This window comes from Pelobates fuscus, chromosome 8, assembly GCF_036172605.1.
Source record: "Pelobates fuscus isolate aPelFus1 chromosome 8, aPelFus1.pri, whole genome shotgun sequence".
Lineage (NCBI taxonomy): Eukaryota > Metazoa > Chordata > Amphibia > Anura > Pelobatidae > Pelobates > Pelobates fuscus.
Window position 1 is genome coordinate 51,678,095 of NC_086324.1, and position 13,446 is coordinate 51,691,540.

Here is a 13,446-nt window from a genome sequence, read left to right on the forward strand (position 1 = left end):
GGAGCTGCTTCCTGTTCGTTAATTGTTGTGAGCACTGTTAAAAACAGTCTCCAGAGAGCCTCTTCTACACCAGACCTGTGGAGCCAGACGGAGCCCATCATCAGCCTCTTGTCCTCATCTGGTGGTAAGTAGGCAATCCAATATATTATTAGTGGCACTAATCTCTAATTTACCTCACATTAAATGGATACTATAGTCACCGGAAGCACTACAGCATAATGTAGTGGTTCTGGTGTCTATAGCCTGTGCCTGTAGGCTTTTTAATGTAAACACACTGTCTTTTCAGATAAAAGACACTTTGTGAAGACTGGCATTGGCCCATATGGCAGAGCATATGGGCGGGGCATTGTGATGTCACATGGTGGGCAGCAAAAAAATTTTTTGCCTAGGGCGGCAAAAATCCTTGCACCGGCCCTGTGTGTGTGTGTGTGTGTCTGAGTATGTATGTGTGTCTGCCAGTGTGTGTCTGTATGTCTGCCAGTGTGTGTCTGTATGTCTGCCAGTGTGTGTCTGTATGTCTGTCAGTGTGTGTCTGTATGTCTGTCAGTGAGTGAGTATGTGTGCGTGTGTCTGTCAGTGAGTGTGCGCGTGTCTGTCAGTGAGTGTGCGCGTGTCTGTCAGTGAGTGTGCGTGCGTCTGTCAGTGAGTGTGCGTTTGTCAGTGAGTGTGCGTTTGTCAGTGAGTGTGTGTTTGTCAGTGAGTGTGCGTTTGTCAGTGAGTGTGCGTTTGTCAGTGAGTGAGTATTCGTGTGCGGCCTTCATAAACTTAAACTTTGTTTATGTGGCCCGTGCCACACTGAGTTTGACATGCTTGCTCTACATAATATAAAAGTAAGCTAGTTAAACCACATGGTATCAGTTCACTAATACTCATAATTGTAATACGTGTCAGCATAAGTTGCGTTATCTGTGTATTCTAGGCCCCACTGGATCACTTATTTTCAGCAACTATACATTGTGTGACTGTTTGCTAGCTAATTTTGTCTCTGCGACCTTCCTATCTTATGAAATATGTAACCACATATTGTTTTGTAAACTAATTTTATATCTTGTGAAATATGTAGCCACATTAACTAATTCATCTTTTACTACATTATTTATTTTTAAACTTTATTTTTAAACTTTCAAGCTAAGCTTCAACAATATTGTATATAAATGCACCCTACGTTGAATAAACAAACGGGAAGTAATTCTGGACCCAACCATTTGAGCCGTGCGTTAATTGCTTCTCCAGGTGCCTGATATAATTTGGGTTCCCCTGAATATAAGTATTGGATCCTTTGTCCATGTCAGCCAATCCCTGCTAAAATTCGATTATAAGACATATCACGATGTTTGAAAAGCATTTCTTTTTATTTTACTCTTATTTTATTTTTGCAGATTTTAATGCATTCATAAAAATGGGGGTCACGATAGTCTATATACCCTTTATTTAACTATAGGCCTTGCTGAGAATTGTGCTCAAACACAAACTAGAGACTGATGTAATAGTATTCTACAGCTGGGGACAATCAGCCTCAAGAATGCAGAGTTATAAGGAAATATTCTGTATTGCACCATGAAAATGATAATAAATATGGGTGTGAAGACGTAGTAACATGTGTGAAGTTTTAGCCACAAGTGGCTGCGCTGCACAAGTTCAAACGCTCATGCCAGAGTTTTATATCGACATTGCCATGTGAAAAATATTATAAATAACATAAAAGTATTAGTATTAAGCCACAATAATGAAAAATCATGAAGAGTAATCCAGCCTTATTGTGTTTGGATATTCTGAAGAGAACTGGAAAAACTTCTTAAAAACTTACATATTGACCCCATATGGCTAGCTTGATTGGATAAATGCAAGTATGTATTGTGTATACATAATACATCACTGAGGGAAATGTTTATGGTTTATAAATAAAAACAATAACCAACATCAAGGCTAAATAAAGTGTTCCTTGACTGTCTCACACTTTTATGAGGTCCTCTGACTGACACGTAGCAAGTGTGTTATGTGGCCAAGGAGGCCATTTTGAAAGTTATTTGACAGTGATTTACAGATTTTGAAATTCTGAAACTTTATGCGTAAACATAAGACGGTGGACAATCTTTAGTCTCTTAGTGGTCTATGCTTTAATTACCAGATTATTTAATTTACATTATTTTATTTTATCTTTTGAAAGTACTTACCAAAATACTTATAGCATTGCACTTTTTATTCTCTTCTTTATCATTGTTTCAAGGTTTGGGACCATTTCATCTCACAAAAGGGAGTTCAGTGGAATGGACAGCAAAATCCACATGTAGAATACATAACATGCAGGAAAAACAAAACAAACAGTGCCCTTTACTACTATTCTGCCCCAGGATACATAAAGTACTACTAATGATGTTTAAGGCAAGAGCACATGTACTCTTCCTCCACAAGGGGGCAGCACACAAGCCATGAAAACCAAGTTGAACTATTCTAGGTAGGAAATAAATGTAAAAACATTTTCAAGAGATGAGTCATGGGGGTTATAGAGATGGCACAAATACACATACAACCAAGAGACTAAAGATGGTTGACCGTCTTATGTGTACGCATAAAGTTTCAGAATTTAAACATTTGCAAATCACTGTCAAATAACTTTTAAAATGGCCTCCCTGGCATTCGACACAAACTACCTCTTCCTTATTGGTACATTTTAGAAGGCATACAGCTAGTAACCTTGCCTGTTGTACATATACAATGCTGTACATTATGTGTGAACAACATGGAATTAATCACAAGATACCACATAATTAATGATAACCTAACAAACTGGAAATACTACAGTGGTGGCTTTATAGACCTAATAAAAAAAAAAAAAAAGTGGATGTTCTCAAGTTCAAATTAAGAAAAACGGTGCCAGACATCTAAATCTTCACCCCTCTGCCAACAACTACTGTATCAAATATAAAACTATTAATAATGTTATGACTACGTTTATAATCCATTGATGCTCTCGGTCTGCTGTGTGTATCCACGACATGGCAGAGAGAAATGAGGAGATTAAAAGTAGACTATAACTCCACTGCTAAATACCATGCTTTGGTAAATATTGTGAAATCGAATCAGTTAAGAAACAGATGTCGGAGAACAAATAAAGCAGGCAAGCAAGAGATATGAATGTTTCCTTTGTTAAGCCACTGTATTCATACACATATATCCCTCTGCCTCTTCTATATCTGACTGATTAGCAAGTTGTTAAAGCAAAAGATAATCTTTTGCGCCAAAGCACTCCGTTTATTCTACGAAAACTGTGTCGTACATTATTACAATTCATCTAGTTTAGGGGTTTGGCGCTTCCTGAGGAAAATAATGTTCATTATTCCATAAAAAAACAAAAGCTAAACAAAAGTTGAAATACCCATCATGTGGAATCTTGGTCATCACTTAAAGGGGCGCTGAAAGCACTAGAACAACTTCAGTTCACTGTAGTGGTTATGGTGCAAATGACTGGATGGTACAGGCCCTCCAGTTTGGATCACACAATTTGAATAAAAAAAAAAAACACGATCACAACGTTGCAGGGCCGGCGCCCTCCTTTAAGCAGCGCCCTAGGCGGCCGCCTAATTGGCCTATAGGAAGCGCCAACCCTGCCCAGCATCTCCTTCCTTAATTCCAACAGACTGTCACAGTCCAAGATATATATTTTTTTATTATTTTTTGGGGAGTTCGGGCTGCCTTCTCTTCTAGAGTGTATTTTGGCTTTTACTGAAGTTCAACTTTGTTCTATTTTGAATGACGGATAAATTGCCTGACAAATATCCAAGGTGAGATGTTGCCGTAGTCACTGTTGATTGCCTTTTTACTTCCGTTTAACTCACGAATATCTCTATTAATAGACCCATCAAAACACTTGTGGGTGACTACACTCCAGAATGCCTTCCATTAATTGATCCATCACTCGTGGATGACTACACATGTGAGGACTGCAAATCCGAACAAGGTTTGAATCAAGAGGGAGATTTACATCTGTCAGACATGGAAAGGGAGGTGATCAATTAATTGGGAACAAGCTGTGGAATTAGTTTGAAAAGCAGGAGAACGTTTCACACCTAACCAATTAACAATTGCTCGCCATCTGCACAGGAAGACAACAAATAAAAATACGTCCCTTACCTCTGATTACCAGTGCGTCCTGGGTCACATAAATTGACATATGAGAAGTGAAATAGTTAACAACATCAGATTATTAAGACAGACTACGTTTTCCGCATTGGTTAGAATTGAAAGAGACACTTCAGTCACCAATACAACGTTATGCACTTTGGCCTAAATAATGAAATGCAATATTTTGTGTGTCCTGAATTCTAAAATACTTCCTTCCCGATTACAGTATGTGAGAACAGTGCCATTTCTGTCCCTCACTCCTAGGTGTCCAATATAACACAGTTATACTTGTCATCAGGAAGTAAAGGATTCTGAGATTCAATTCAGCAGAGAGCTCTCCTAAGTAAAAAAAAAACAAAAAAAAAACAAAAAAAAAAAAACGACTATACCTGTACTGCCAGTCACAGAAATTCCAGCTCTAAACAGAATTGAGGTTGTGCACAGAGAACACATTAGCCCTTCCTACTCTACATTTTAACCCTTTGCATTACTAGGTAAACCATGTCCAACAGTCCAGACTCTATTAATACTGTCAAAGCATTATGGGAGATGCCGTCAAACACATCTGGAGTACTGAAGGCTGTCTACCCCTGGACTTGAATAAGAAGATACTGATTGACAAAGCGATTTCCTTGACCGAGCAAAGCTTAACTTTACCCTATAGATACCAAAACAACTTAATGACACAGTTTTGGTGTACAGAACATGCCCTTTCAGTTTCACTGCTCAATTCTCTGCCATCTCCCCGCACGTGACTTTAGCCTTTAAACACTTCCTGGAAAGAGAGCTCTAATGTATAAGCTTACTTTATTGCACATTCTTTTATAATTTAGAACTTTATCTCCTGCTCTGTTAATAGCCGTCGAGACCCAACAGTAAATTCCTGTGTGTGATTATAGTTCACTTTACAGAGCTGGAAATAAAAATAAAAATTTCTGAAGCAAGTTAACATCTGATTGAAAATTCAACAATTTTTTTTCACGCAGGCTGTGAGTCACAGCCAAAGGAGCTGTGGCTAGGGCAGCATGGACAGAAACAAAAGTGATTTAACTCCTAAATGGCAGAGAACTGAACGGTGATACTGCAGGGGCATGATCAATACATCAAAACTGCTTCTTTAAGCAGACATTGTTTTGAAGCCTCTAGTGTCCCTTTAACCCCTTAAGGACCAAACTTCTGGAATAAAAGGGAATCATGACATGTCACACATGTCATGTGTCCTTAAGGGGTTAAGAGTAATGATGTAATATGTTGAAATGTTTTATTTATTTTTTTAAACGTATTAGGGGGCGGAGCCAAGCCACGGATCCGAGCAGCCGCATGTCACTAAGGCTCCGAGCCGACGAACGCCCGTATTGCCGCATAATTGGGTTTCTACCCGTGAAAACATCCAGCATACAGCCCAACTTCAGCGGGCTGTGCAGGAATTGCAGGCTCATCAAGCTAGAATTGATCAGAAGCTAGCGGCAGCGGAGGAACAGAGGCACAGTCTCAACCTTAAAATAAGAGGTATAGGGGGCGGAGCCTAACTGGCAAGCAGGACAGACATGCTGTGAATCAGCTCCTGCACAAAGCGACAAAACTGGGGATAAATACCCCGAAAACAGACACGATTCTGAGCCGGAGGGCACACAACGAGTCAAGGGACCCAAGGGGCAAGATTTACACTGCCCGGGAACCCGACCAACAGCACATGGGGCCTACATGCGACCGAGCCAGGGAGAGGCAGCCGATCTCCTGGATGGTAAAGCCGAGTACAGCCCCCTATGCACACTCGCCTCCTTTCCCCCCCCCCCTCTGGACCGGTGGGGGTCATCCCGGTCCACACGCAACTCAAATAGCAAGCAGCACAAGCCTGACCCTGAACTGCAAGGCTCCCCCCCCCCCCCAATATAGCACCGACCTGCATAAGCTATGCTCTTATAATATTTTTGGTTTATAATATTTTGGGTTTTTTATCAGCATTAGACTTACCTACTGTTCTCTCTACATATTGTGGGGCTCAAGGTACATTAAGCATAGTGGCCTAATATATCAGTATAACCTTGCAAGTCTCCATATGCCACTTTATCACACTGCTATTGTGTCTTAAGCCTCAGTCCATAACATGTGTAAAAAGCTTGTCAATTTTATTATTTTCTATTAGTCATAACACAAGACCTGCAAATCACATTATAAGCATAAGTATACTTATTCATGTTACTCGAAGGTATATGCATACCTAACCTAGCATGTCATAGTATTCTAAATACAAAAATGTGCAAGATATCTCCAAGCCATGTTTCTGTTACATCAAATGAAAATAGAGCTTGTGGAAGCTATTGTGGCTGTGCAAGCACTGTTGTAATTCTTATGCACAACAAAAAAAAAAATAAGAGGTATATCGGAGGAGACCTCGGAGACTGAGACACCACACCTGCTACGGCGACTCCTCGCAGCGCTGCTACCACCCAAGCAGGCAAAACAGGTTGGCATAGAGGGGATGTTCCGTCTGCCAAAATCGGCAAAAGCACCGAGCCGCCACCAAGGGACTTACTGGTGAGATTCCAGAGCAGCAAGGATAGATCAGCGGTCATGGGAGCGATCCGGAACCATTCACCTTACGCCTTTGAAGGAATGCAGCTCTCGTTTTATAGGGACTTCTCGACATATACCATGGCATGGAGAAGATCGCTACAAGCCTTCACATCCCTGCTCAGAGCCAAAGGCATCTCATACAGATGGAAATCACAACATATGGAGGTCCAACATGGCACCGTAGCACACCCTGTCCGGGACTCACGGGAAGCGAACGACCTGCTGCCTAGCTTGGGACTACCTAAGGATGCTCTGAAAACAGTCCAACCACACGCCACGGTCCCAGCAACCCACACATGGAGCCCGGACACAGTGAGCCCTTTTGTACCCAGGGGGACAAAGCCGGATGCCTATGTGACAGTCACTACCTGAATGGCCGTGGACTATCTGCAGAAACCGGTTGATCCACCGGGTGACCACACCAACAGATGACGTTTAAAGGCACTAATTGACTTCTTTTTTTTTTTTTTTGTGGTAATGTGTTAATTTATGTTCCTCTCTCGGTTATACTTTACCTCTATTTCCTCACCCACAGGCTAACACCATAGGCCCAAGGCGCACCCCCAGAGCGCACCCACCCAGAAGGGTATCCCACCACACGTGAGACAACCACCGGCCCTCATAAAACCCTACGGGACTTTAGCTAAATGTGACACATGAGTACACATCCAAAATTAAACCCATGCTGTCCGTCTACAGGTCATAAAGTTAGAACCACTCACATGTATTAGGAGACCTACCAATGATACTGCTTATCAATGATCCTTTCCCTCCGCACAGAAACAAAAAGAGCTTAAAATAACCATTGCAACAACAACATGCTGCACAGTTTGCTGTGCTAGTAGACAACGCAATCATATTTTCAGCCAATTAGACAATGTTTAAATGTCTCAAGTAAATACTATATATGCTGGAACCATAGCATGTTTCGCGTCACAAGCTTGATGAACCAACCAAGACCCACACACTAGACAAGCGAAACTAGTCTGTACTCAGTAGGGTTACAGACCTTCACATGTCACTAGCCTGTTTTATCTTTTAGAATAGCTTGTTTTTACAGTAAAATATGAAAATGTGCCGATACTCTTATGCCATATGTGTTCAACTAATGTGTTATATTTTCTCTTACAAAACTAAAAATGTGCTGTATACTCATATGCCACGTTATGACTGCTTGTGACTGCTGTTGTGGCTGAACAAGCCTATTGTTATACCATGCACAACAAAAATAAAGCATTTAAAAAAAAAAAACGTATTAACTTGCCCTAGGTTAGTGCTAAAATGGTAAAATGTAAAGTGTCAAAATGCTCTTATTTACATAGCTGGGGAATGTACTTAAAGCAAATAAATACTTTTTGTGAATTGGTTTTCTGTGACTACAATTAACTTTGTAATCGCAGTATGGCAAATTTTAGCTTTAAAACCATAACTGACTCTCTGCTGTATTTGTTCTATAACTTCTAAAATTGTATTGAAACAATTTTAAACAATCAGGACTTATTCATTAATCTATATAGAGTTTGTATTATTAAACAGAAAACTTATTTTTCCCCCATTTGCAAAAATTGTATTCCTATTTAATAATGTCTCATAAATACAAATACGGTTTTAAAAGAAAGCCATATTACTCCTTTTAACATAATATACAATATCTATGGGTGCAGTTAAACAGAAAGAAGTAAATTGTGGTAGAATAAACGCGTGGCAAACGTGCCAAAAATGCCTTGGTCACAAACGCTTTTCAGCTTTAAAAAACCCTTGGTCCTCAATGGGTTAATAAATGCATTAATGCCATCCGACCAAAAACGATTTGCTATGACAGAACTCCTGCATGCAACGGCTTTCCAAGGACTGTGTGAGGTAAATGAACAAGCACAATTTTAAGCAAATTATTATAAATTTACTAGCAGAAGCAAGCATACAGAGACAGCAATAACACTAATGACCTATGCTAATTGTAGCAATTTTGTCCTTTTTTTTTTTTTGCAAGCAATATTTCCATTCATAATCTACACCACACTTCTTTTTCTAGTGCATGGGGAAAATAAATAAAATAAAAATAGATCATTCAGAAGGCCCAGCATTTGTTGACTGAAGAGAAAGCAGTCAGGATTTCAGCCCATGCTGTGTTTACACTGTACTTCAAGGACAAAGCTTTTTTGAAATCCACATGGCATCTCTTTTGAGAACGAGAAATAGAACAGAAATTACCCCAGAAAATAATTTCAAGGGCAACTGAGTCCTCTGAGACCCAACAGAACTTGTGGCAGTTGGGGGCAGAATGGAAAGTAAAAAAAGTTTTGAAAACTTTTCAGAAATAAATTGTTTTGTGTATTAGAGATAAACAAATATCACCAGCCTTTACACATCTAGAACCACTTAATTCAAGCTTAAAGAGGAACGGTCACTTCTCTTGAATTTACACTATTGAATAAAACACACACACCTATAATTTTTTATTTTTTTTTTATTTTTTTCACATGGTTGGTTTTCTTTTAAAATATCTATTTAATTCATATCACAAAGCAGTTTTGTGAATATGTCTATAGACAATGTCTTGTCTCCTTTACAGAGAGTGATGACATAACGTCCAATAATACCAAATGGACAGAGGAACACTTTCATTTTAGGGGTGTGGCTGTCCTGAAAAATCTTATGTAATTTACGAAGCTAAAACTTAATTTAGAACAAGAACAATGTATCTTATATACGCAGACCGATTTCTAAACACATTTATTGCAGTTTAAAGACACATTACTGTGAGTACTGTTGCTGTGGTGCTCTGTTTACACTCAGACACACCAACAATATGGCGCTCCTAGAAAAGGAGGACATTAGAATAGAAATGAGAGACCGAAACTAAATTGAAATCTGCCGCCAAAATTAACACTGAACAGAGGGGCTGTGGAAGGGGCAAAAGAGAGAGAGACAGACCCGGGCTTGGGAAAGAGACACCAAAAGGACCTGGGAGGAAACAGAGACAAAGAGGTGCTGAGGAAGAAGCACAAGAGACAGATAGAGGCTTTAACTAAACCCACCGATTTTAGTTGTGTTGACTAAAATCTACTGGAGACATACTCAAATAAATCTACTGGAGATTGAGTAGACTAAAACTAGACCAAAACAATTCATATGACTAAAATATGACTACAACTAGAATGGTTGTTTAGTCAAAGCACTATGACTAAAAATAAACAAATGTGCCACCAAAATTACACTGCACTGCACTTGAGGGATACAGTGGCAAGGTACCCCTTTCTAATATTACCTATGTGAGGGGTTTACGGTTGTTATGGTGCTCAGAGTGTTGACTTAACGGGACACCCCAGTGCCAGGAAAACAATCTGTTTTCGGCACTGGATAAAGGTAACCCCTTCAGTAACTCGGGATGGGGGCTGGGAGGGAGAGGGGACCTGCAGTGCCAGGAAAACAATCTGTTTTCCTGGCACTGCAGGTCCCCTCTCCCTCCCACCCCCCATCCCAAGTTGCTGAAGTGGTTAAAACCCCTTCAGTGACTTACCTTTATCCAGTGCCGATGTCCCTCGGCACTGGTTCAGGGTCCGCCCACGCTCCTCCCCCCGCCGACGTCACCCGGTGGGGGAAACATAATGCGCATGCACGGCCGGCAGCGGGGGAGACCTAATGCACATGCACGGCAATGTCGTGCATGCGCATTAGACCTCCCCATAGGAAAGCATTAAAAATGCTTTCAATGCTTTCCTATGGGGATTTTTGCAACGCTGGAGGTCCTCACATAGCGTGAGGACATCCAGCGACGCTATAGCACATTTCGTGTGCTATAAACCCGGAAGTGCCCTCTATTGGCTGTCTAGTAGACAGCCACTAGAGGAGGAGTTTACCCTGCAATGTAAATATTGCAGTTTATGAAAACTGCAATCTTTACAGTTGCAGGGTTAAGGGTAGTGGGAGTTGGCACCCAGACCACTGCAATGGGCAGAAATGGTCTGGGTGCCTGGAGTGTCCCTTTAACTGGAAGTGTATTAGTCTACCTTGTCTGACTTTTAGTTGGTTGGAAAAAAAGATTGCAGATCTTTTTATTTAGTGACACAACTGCTTACAGAAGTATTATCTGCCTTTCTATCAAAGCGAATAATCCGCTTTCTAATCATTTTGATAATTTTCTCATGTACTACTTCAGATAAAAGAAACAGAGGCTACATCAAACACATTCCTGCAAAATAATATTTGCTTCAATGCACACCAAGAAACTTCCACTCCACTGAAAGAAAATTATGGTATCTTTACCCAAGTTAAAAAACATTTTGATAATGGTGCATATATAATTTACCATCTAGCGTATGCCACTCACGCACTTAGAGCTTCTTTTAGGAAATCCGTGAAAATCCTTTTATAATGTAACAGAATCATTCTAGTTTCAGTATTTTCTGATTGACATCCTGCATTACCATAGAAATATAATATGAACATCTTTCGTCATAGCAAGGACAACACAAAAAAAAAAATACATTTAAAAAAAAAAGGGGGGGGGGGTGCGTGCAGTGATGTCTTCATGTGTTTGACAACTGAAAAAAAAACGATTTAAGCATTAAAAGGTACAGTTAGCTTCTCAGCAGCTTCCAGGATGTTCTGTGGTCTAGCAATCTTCGTGGTACTCATTGTATTAACCCCTTAACACCGCAGCCAAATGTACAAGTTGTGAACAGAACAAAACGTAAACAAAACCTGGCATTTACGCTATATGTCTGTCCAACCGTAATTCACCTCTTTCATATTAAATGCACCCCCCCTTATTATATATCATTTTATTCAGGGGAAACAGGGCTTTCATTTAACATCAAATATTTAGGTATTGAACATAATTTAATATAAAAAATTTATAAAAAAAATGGGAGAAAAAAAGAATTTTTTAATTTTTTTTTGTTCTATGTGACATTTTAACTGTGGATGTCAAAATACTGTTTGCTTTTACTGCAATACAATACACATATTTGTATTCAGCGATGTCTCACGTGTAAAACAGTACCCCCTATGTACAGGTTTTATGGTGTTTTGGGAAGTTACAGGGTCAAATATAGCACGTTACATTTGAAATTGAAATTCGCCAGATTGGTTACGTTGCCTTTGAGACTGTATAGTAGCCCAGGAATTAAATTTACACCCATAATGGCATACCATTTGCAATAGTAGACAACCCAAGGTATTGCAAATGGGGTATGTCCAGTCTTTTTTAGTAGCCATTTGGTCACAAACACTGGCCAAAGTTAGCGTTAGTATTTGTTTGTGTGTGAAAAATGCAAAAAACGCCAATTTTGGCCAGTGTTTGTGACTAAGTGGCTACTAAAAAAGTCTGGACAAACCCCATTTGCAATACCTTGGGTTGTCTACTATTGCAAATGGTATGCCATCATAGGGGTAATTTTCATTCTTGGGCTACCATAGGGTCACAAAGGCAACGTAAGCAATCTGGCGAATTTTAATGTGAAAAAAATGAAACACAAGCCTTATATTTGACGCTGTAACTTTTGAAAACACCATAAAACCTGTACATGTGGGGTACTGTTGTACTCGGGAGACTTCGCTCAACACAAATATTTGTATTTCAAAACAGTAAAAAGTATTGCAGCAATAATATCGTCCGTGTAAGTGCTGTTTGTGCGTGAAAAATGCAGAAAACGTCACTTTTACTGGCGATATCATCGTTGTAATACATTTTACTGTTTTGAAACACTAATATCTGTGTTCAGCAAAGTCTCCCGAGTAAAACAGTACCCCCCATGTACAGGTTTTATGGTGTCTTGGAAAGTTATAGGGTTAAATATAGTGCTAGCAAATTAAATTCCCTATACTTTCGGCATGGGTTGTCAGGCAGGTCCCGCTAATTGTAATTAATTAGGATACCTAATTATGTAAAATTATTACATAAATATATGTGTAGAATTAATATATGTATATATATACATATGTGTATATATACGTATATATATATAATTTTTTTTTAATATTTTTATTTATATATAGGTATATATATAGTGATATATACGTATATATTTATGTATATAGATATATATATATTATGATATATATATTATTTTGTTCTACGTGTATTTTGATATAAATATATATATTAATATCACAATACAGTTAGAACGAAATAACACATCTATATATTTTTTAATTATTTATTTTTAAATATTTTTTTAATTTTATTTTTTTACGTATTTACATATATATTTTTTTATATTATATATAAATATATATATAACAATAATTATATATATATTTAATCAGTATCAGTCTACGTGTAATTTGATATTAATATATATATATATATATATTTATTAATATTTAAATACACGTCGTGTATGTGTAAGTGTGTGTGTGTGTGTGTGTGTGTGTGTGTGTGTGTGTGTGTGTGTGTATATATATACTTAGATCATATATATATAATATATATGATCTAAGTATATTTTATTTGTAACTGTAATTTTTTTAATTTATTTTTTGAACTAATATTTTATTTTTTTTACAGGACAGGGGTCAGAGACAGTGTCAGCCAGTGATTTCACATCACTGGCTGACACACAGGATCAGTGATCACAGTGACTGCCTGTCACTGTGATCACCTCCTGCAGATTGGGTAATTGACCACAGGGGGGAGTGCCTGGGTGGTACAAGCACTCCCCCCTTCCAATCTGCAGGGGGATCACTGTGCCAGTTACATGTGTCAGCCAATAGGCTGACACATGTAACACTGATCGCAGTGAC

At 38.9% G+C, this 13,446-nt stretch overlaps 1 protein-coding gene across 4 annotated transcripts in view; it reads right to left on the reverse strand.

Annotated features, from left to right (window-relative positions):
• PARD3B (par-3 family cell polarity regulator beta) overlaps positions 1-13,446 on the reverse strand; it is a 1,021,205-nt gene that overhangs the window by 894,971 nt on the left and 112,788 nt on the right. The window lies entirely within an intron of this gene.